Consider the following 8,169-nt stretch of genomic DNA (forward strand, 5'->3'; position numbering starts at 1 on the left):
AGGCTCTGGGGACTGCAGACCCGGGCCGAAGACCCGCTCGTCTGGAGCCACCTGACCCTGAGCAGCGAACGGGATGGTGGGTGACAAGGGGTGAGGGGGCACCGAGATGTCCTCGCTGCTCTACCCAACCCCCTCCCCCCACCACAGGTTCCGCAGGCACGCCAGGCCCCGGCCGGCCGGGCCAGACTGGTGCTGGCCTGGGCTCGCGGTGTGCGGAGCAGGGGCGCCCTCTGCTGGCCGCCGAGCTGCAGGCTCTGGCCGGCCGGAGTCCAGTCGCGGGTCGTGCGGCTCAAGTGCAGCGCGAGCCCGCTCGAGAACTGCAGCCCCAGGCCCGACCGGCAGGTCAGACCGCAAGGGAGGCGCAACGCGGGCCTCCTGCAGCGCCTGGCAGCCGCCTCGGTCTAAGGCCATACCACCCTGAACGTGCCCTCTCTCCTCTGATCTGGGAAACTGAGCAGGGTCGTGCCTGGTCAGTACTTGGATGGGAGACCGCCTAGTAGTTAGGCGATTTTTTTTGATTTTTCTGAATGCCTACTTCAGAAAGTTAGAATCGGATGCCTTCACACAGTAAAACGAATCATATTTTCATACATAATCTTAAGAATCCGGCAGCTGGTCATTCTTTTTCCTGTCCTAACACAGCTACCTGGAAATCAGTTGTAGTAAGTTCTACTGACTTCAGACCCTCATCCCTAAGGGAAGATATATAGGAAAACCCATAATATATCTAAATAAACATGAAAGATACAATGATGAGAAAGAAAAAAATTTCTCAGTGACATCTTAGTTGGTATCGGAAACACGATGATTATGAAAGCACAGCCCATAATCGAGTCCAGGCCATGGAAGCCTGTGACTTTCACTGAGTGTTGACTTCCCTTTCAGCTGAGGTCGTAAAAAGTGCTTTGTAAAATTCTGAGGTTTGAAGCACTTGTAACCTCCCGAAGAGACTGCAATCAGAAGGGTTTCTAGAATATCCTGACGCTGTGATGAGCTCAAGCAATACATACTCCAGAGGACGGAAGACAGACATGTTGGGAAGTGGGGATGACTTCTACTGCACTTAGGGAGGAAGGGCATGTACAAGTGGAGAAGCAACACCTCAGTGATGGAATCTTTAAAGGCTCCACACATGGAGAAGGAAATGGCAACCCACTCCAGTATTCTTGCCTGGAAAACTCCATGGGCAGAGGAGTCTGGCGGGCTGAAGTCCACGGGATTCCATGACTGACCATGTGTGCACGAGGGTGGAGGGAGACGGGCTGGTAGCAAGAAACTGGTAGAAGTAAAAAATAAGAAAAAAATATAAAATAAAGACTCGATAAATATGACAACGACTGGTAGGAATAAACCTTCAGAAGTGCCTTCTCAGACCTCCCGTTAGAAGCACAAGCGTAATAAAGACACTGAGTTTTCACGGTCTCACACAAAATTAGACTGGTTTATGACAATGGGCAGAGAGGCTCCTCTAAGACATCGGGGCTGGGCTTTACTGGAGGATGCACATCGATTGAGTGCATGGCTGTGTGTTATGGAAATATGTCTTACTGGCAGGGCGAAGGCATCTTCTTGAAGAACACAGCAAATAACACCACAAATTCACAGAACTTGGCTACAATGACAATAGCTGATTTCGTGATGTCTACTGCTTGGCAGAGCTGGGATTGCCTCTGCCATTAAGTACCTCAGTGGCCAGCTGTGATAGTAGCCATTACTTTCTCACTTAGAAACTTGCCATGTGCACTAGCGCAAGAACAGTGAAAGCTCCCCAGAGAAGCAAGTCAGGCAGACATGCTTCTGTTTTCTCACAGAAGCTGCTTATGACCGGCCCTGCTCACAGACTGATTGCTAATTCCAAATCGATAGAAAGTTATGCAGATATTCTTTAGCAACTGAGCCACCAGTGAAGCCCTACTAGCTAAGTTGCTAAAGAATCTGCCTGCAACGCAGGAGACCCTGCTTTGAGTCCTGGGTCGGGAAGATCCGCTGGAGAAAGGATAGGATACCCACTCCAGTATTCTGGCCTAGAGAATTCCATGGACTGTATAGTCCTTGGGGCTGTAAAGAGTCAGGCACGAACTGAGCCACTTTCACCTGCACATGCAGATATCACTTAAAAAAAAAAAATGTGGTAACAGATCTAGGACCTCTGTCAAGCTCATGAGTGAGTACTATAAATATACAGAATCAGCTTTGGCCTGCATAGTTACTACCATCCTGTATTTGCTTTGAGAGGAGTTGAGCTACTCTTGGTACAGAGGAATGATTCTTTACCAACTGAGCCACAAGGGAAGCCCACTAATACTGGAGTGGGTAGCCTATCCCTTCTCCAGCAGATCTTCCTGACCCAGGAATTGAACCAGGGTCTCCTGCCTGAGTAACACATATTGGGTAAAAAACGGTGAGGGCGCAGAACTAGGGACATTGATTGGTAAAATCAGTTTTCCTTGTCTAAATGGCTAGCGGACGCGAAAGAAATGTTGGTGTGGATTTAAAAAATTCTTCTGATACGAAACAAAAAATTTACTAGTTCTCTGCAGATCTTTAATGAAGCACAGATATTGTCATTAGATTGCTTTGGTCATATCCGTCTTATCCACATTTATTTTTTAAAATCACATAGAGTGGCTTCAATCACTTGAAGAAACGACAAAAGGTTTCTTTGGTCTCCATTCTATACTGGATCGAGAGAAGGCAGTTGATCAGCATGATGCAGGAGCTCAAGATGTTTTTGGCAAAAACTTGACTAGTCTGTTTAATGATATGGAAGAATGAATTAAGGATGGCAGCACGAAACAGAAGGCCATGCTAGAAGTACACAAGACCTTGTTTGGTAAGTCCAAACATAACTTTTTCTTTCAATTGAAGGATAGTTGCTTTACAGAATTTTGTTGTCAAACATCAACGTGAATGAGCCACAGGTGTACATATGTCTCCTCCCTCCTGCACTTCTCTCCCATCTCCTCCTCTCCGTTCCACCCCTCTAGCTTGTTGCAGAGCCCCTGTTTGAGTCCCCTGAGTCATACAGCAAATTGCATTGGCATCTCTTTTAACGTATGGTACTATGTTTCCATGTTCCTCTGCATTCATCTCACCCTCTTCTTCCTCACACCTGCCAGTGTCCATAAGTCTGTTCTCTACATCTGTGACTCCTTGGCTGCCCTGCAAATAATTTCATCAGTACCACCTTTAGTTCAAGCATTTCTTCCCCCCCCCCACAAACATTTCTTATTTCTTATTCCACTCTTACTCTCTTTAGTGTGAGACTGATCTCGAAACTGATATGAAAGTATTATTCTCAGCATGGAAAATTTGGAAGATGCAAACATGAAAAATTTAAAAAGTAACGCAGAGGCTAGTCACTCTAGGCTAACCCCTAAAACATTTATTGACTGATTTCTAGTTTCTCTTCTTTAACCTTTTTGATCTACGTAATCCTGTGTATTCCTTTTAGTTAGGGATTCATTTTTAGACTATCCTGACTCTTCCATTAAGTTCCAGTTTGGGGTCTGATACACTTACAGATGTGCCAAGTGCTTCCTGAATACTATAGAACATATTTTATGTTTAAAATACTTCCATGCGTATGTAGTGAGTCAATGATTTTAAGTTTATTTGTTACACATTTCAATGTAAAAGTCAATGTGTGAACTAACATATTCTCGATTTGGAAAAGGTGGCTTTTTTTGTTGTGTGTAAGAACTCCTCCCTGGACCAAAGGTCATGGAGAGGTCTATTGTTTTCTAAAATGTATATAGTGTTGTTGTTTTTTTCGGTAATTGAATTGGGGTGTGAGTTGCAAAGTTTATGTTTCTGTTCAGTTTTTCCATCTGTTCGGGTTTCTTTCTCTCCCCTGAGTCAAACAATAGTTTCCCATTGGTTGTCCAGTTACCAAGGTTGGTGTCCATGCATCCGTGCTGGTCTCTGCATTCATGTCCGGGTGTCCTGTGAAACACTAAGCTTAATTTATTTGGAAATGACCTAGCTGTGCAATATACTGTCATCACTCAGTTGAGCACAAGGTTAGAAATTCAGATGATCAAACTCCGGAGAAGCTTTTCTCGAAGAGGCGCGTGCGTTCAGGGGGTTGGGGTGGGCGGAGCGCGGACCGTGGATATCTCAGGTGCCCTCCCAACCTGGACCTCTCCAGGCCTGCCTCTGCTCGGCAGCCTCCCCTCGCCCCCATCGCGTTTGCTGCTCAGGGCCGGGTGGTCTCTGCAGCTGCCCGGCATCCTGCCCGAGGCCCCCCCTGCCCACACGCTGTCTTCCGGTGTCTCTCTGAACCCTCGTCTCATTCTGCCTCTGTCTCAGCTGGCGTGGTTGCATGCGAGTGCCTGTCCGTGTGCCTGGCTGTCGCTCGTCCGCTCTCTCAGGTAGGTCCTGTGCTGGGCCCGTGGCGTGGGGGCAGGGCGGGACTCGGTTTGGGGACAGGGCGGGGCTGAGGCACTCCAGTGGATTTGCACAGCCGGCAGGATGGGCGCCTGGGGTCCCGGCTGGGCTGACCCTAAGCCCGCAGGAGGCTCTGGGGACCGCGGCCCCGGGCCGACGCCCCGCTCGTCCGGAGCCACGTGACCCTGATCAGCGAACGGGATGGTGGGAGGCGGGGGGTGGGGGGGCACCTAGACGTCCTCCCCGCTCAAGCCACCACCGTCCCCAAATCCCGCCAGAGCTCCCGCAGACTCGCCAGGCCGCTCGGGGTCCGGGAAGCGCCCCGGGCCGCGCCAGGCGCGTGCTGGCCGGGGGTGGCGTCGGCTGGTCTCCCAGCTGCAGGTCCTGTCCCGGTTTTTCCCATCAGGTTCAACAGTGACGGTCACCCCACATTGTGAGTCGTCTAGATTTCTCACTGACACCCCTGTTAGGGAGTGGCTTTTTAGAGAGATAGGGAAGGTCACTTGGGGGATGTTAGTCATGAGAGAAAATAAGGGCTCAGGTGGGATTGCAGATGTCATCCAGGGGGTAAATAGAGACCGTTGTTGCTGGTACCAAGACATGAAGTTTTTTTTCCCCCTTTCCCCAAAAGGCCATATTACGACCACATGGGGGCGCTGAGTAACAGCCCATAGCTCGGCTGGAAGGGTGGGCCTTTGATAGTGATACCCTGGGATGGGTTGGACATACCCCCAACCTTTGTCATTAATGCAGATGCAGCCCGGGCTGCTTAGGTTCAGTTGAGACGCAGTGTGGTTTGCAAGTGAACATGCCTCGTTTAGGGAGAGATCAATAGCCATACAGGGAGATATGATTAGAAAGAGGAAGAACATCATATGATGCATTTTACTTATCTGAGGCAGGATTGATGGGGTTCTGCTTGAACAAGAGCCTGAGATCTTCAACAGGTTCACAGGAAGAGCTGTCCTCTGGCTTTGGAGTCTCAGTTTCTGTCTCCCCCTCCTGTAGGCCATAGGGTTTTATTCTAGAATTGTGGACCCAGGCAGATAGACCCTTCACTTTTACAGCAGTTGAAGTCACTAGAACAACCTGATATGGCCCTGTCCATTTCTCGGACAGCTGGTTAGGACTCCCTTTTTCTTGCCAGATCTTTACTGATACTTGATCCCCTGGCTTTACCTGGGGATTTTTCAAGTCTTCCTGTCGTTTGTTCTCCATACCGTTGGAGTTCTTGCAGAAACCTACCCAGGTCAATTATATGTTTTAAGAGTGTATTGGCATCCTCGTCAAAAAACAAATCAGAAGTTAAGAATGGACGTCCATACATCATTTCATAAGGACTTAACAATAGGGGCCTTTTGGGGGATGTCCGTAGCCTCATGAGGGCTATGGGCAGCATATGTGTCCACTTATTATATCTTTCTTGACATAGCTTAGCCAGAGCCCTTTTAAGAGTCTGGTTGGCTCTCTCTACCTTTCCTGAAGCTTGAGGCCTCCAGGATGAGCGGAGCCGGTATTTTATGCCTAAGCATGCGGCTAGATTCTGGGGTATCGTGACTGTAAGTGAGGGCCCGTTGTCACTCTGAAGTGACCGAGGCAGCCCAAACCTAGGCAGTATCTCCTTCAGCAGAGCTTTACAGACTTCTGTAGCTCTCTCTGTCTCAGTAGGGAACGCTTCGATCCATCCTGTGAATGTGTCAATAAAGACTCGCAAGTAAGAAAACCCTTGGGTCTTGGGCATGTCTGTAAATTCTACTTGCCAGTCCGCTCCTGGATATGATCCCTGATGTTGGACAGGTGTAATTAGAGGAGGTCTGGTTTTTGGGTTATTTTTTAGACAGGTATCACAATTTTGTGTGACCTGTTTAACAACCTTAGCTAACTGGGGATGGGAGAGAATAGGCTTAAGCAAGATTTCTAGATTATCTTTTCCAAAATGGGCACTCTTATGTAAGGAGTTAGTAATGTTTTAAACCTGAGAATCAGGGAGTATTATTTGGGCCTGATCAGGCTGAAACCACCCATGTGACCCAATCTCCCAGCCCCACTCAGCATATCGGGAATGTCCCGCTGGGGTAAAATCTGGAGTCAGGGTTTCCTTGGGGAAAAGGGGGCAGATAGCAGTGGCAGAGGTAGCTTCCCCGGCAGCTCGTCCTGCCTCTTGATCAGCTTTCCTATTTCCCTGAGCCTCTTTTTCTTGCCCCTTTTGGTGACTCTTGCAGTGGATGACAGCTAATTTTGCAGGAAGTTTGACTGCCTCCAGGAGCCTGAGAATGAGCTCTTTGTGTTTAATAGCAGAGCTTCGGGCACTGAGCATCCCTCTTTCTTTCCAAATTGCTGCACGGGCATGCAGAATGAGGAAAGCATACTTAGAGTCCATACACACATTAATCCTCTTTCCTTCTCCTAACTCCAAAGCTCTTGTCAGTGCAAAAATATCAGCTTTCTGGGCTGAGGTGTCTGGGGAAAGAGACCCACTTTCCTTAGTTTCTTCCAGGCTCGCTACAGCATATCCTGCTTTCCTCTCTCCCTTTTCTACAAAACTGCTGCCATCTGTGTGCCAGTTTTCCTCTGTTTCAGATAAAGGTGTCTCTGATAGGTCCTGGCGAGAAGAGTATAACTCGTCTGTGATTTGTTTGCATTGGTGATCCAGAGGGGAGGTAGGGGGATCTGGCAGTAAGGTTGCTGAATTTAACGTCTGGCAGACCCTCAACTTTATTTCTGGAGTGTCAAGGAGGAGGGCTTGGTATTGGGTGTTCCTTCCCCCTGTCATCCACCTGTCCCCTTTCGTTTCCAAGACTGCTTGCACCCGGTGAGGCGTATACACTGTGGTGGGCTGACCCAGGGTCAGCTTAGATGCCTCCTTAAGCATAAGAGCGGTGGCTGCTACTGCCCGGAGGCAAGTGGGCCACCCTCTGGCCACCTCATCTAGTTATTTTGAGAGATAAGCCACAGGTTGTAATACGGGCCCCATCATCTGCTCTAACACCCCAAGAGCAGTTCCTGTCCTTCCAGAAACATAGAGTCTAAAAGGCTTCTCCAGGTTGGGGAGGCCTAAAGCTGGGGCTGTAGTGATGGACTCTTTTAGGGCATTAAAGGCCACCTTGCAGGTCTCATGCCAGTCGAGTGGCTCTTCCACTTTCCCCCTTAAATTTTCATATAGGGGTCTGGCCAGATTGCCATAATTAGGAATCCAGATCCTGCAAAACCCGGTCCTTCCTAAAAATCCCCTAAGCTTTTGTTTTGTTTGGGGGTACGGGGTATTTAAGATGAGGGATCTCCCCTCGGGGTCAGGCATTCTTTTTCTCTCCGTAATTATAAATCCAAGGTATTTTACTTGGGTTAAACTAATCTGAGCCTACTTGGGGGATACTCGATTACCCTTTTCATACAGGAAAGTTAGCATTTTAAATAGTGTCCATTTGAGAGCTGGTAAAATCTGGCCTAGCTATGAGCAAGTCATCCACATACTGTATTAGACTACTGTTTGTTAAAGTTAATTCCCTTAGTTCTCTCCCCGAGGAAGTCCCGAAGATATGAGGGCTGTCCCTAAACCCTTGGGGTAGTCGAGTCCAGTCGAGAGTTGTATGGTCTCTCTTGTTTCCAAGTCCCGCCACTCAAAAGCAAAGAGTTTTTGGGATTCAGGATGGAGAGGAATGCAAAAGAAAGCAGCTTGAAGGTCCAAGACTGAGAAGTACTTGGCATTTCCTGGGACTTGGGATAGGAGGGTATATGGGTTTGGGACTATGGGGTGGATGGGAACCACAGCTTCATTAACAG

The sequence above is a fragment of the Muntiacus reevesi genome, unplaced genomic scaffold (genome assembly GCF_963930625.1).
Source record: "Muntiacus reevesi unplaced genomic scaffold, mMunRee1.1 SCAFFOLD_102, whole genome shotgun sequence".
Lineage (NCBI taxonomy): Eukaryota > Metazoa > Chordata > Mammalia > Artiodactyla > Cervidae > Muntiacus > Muntiacus reevesi.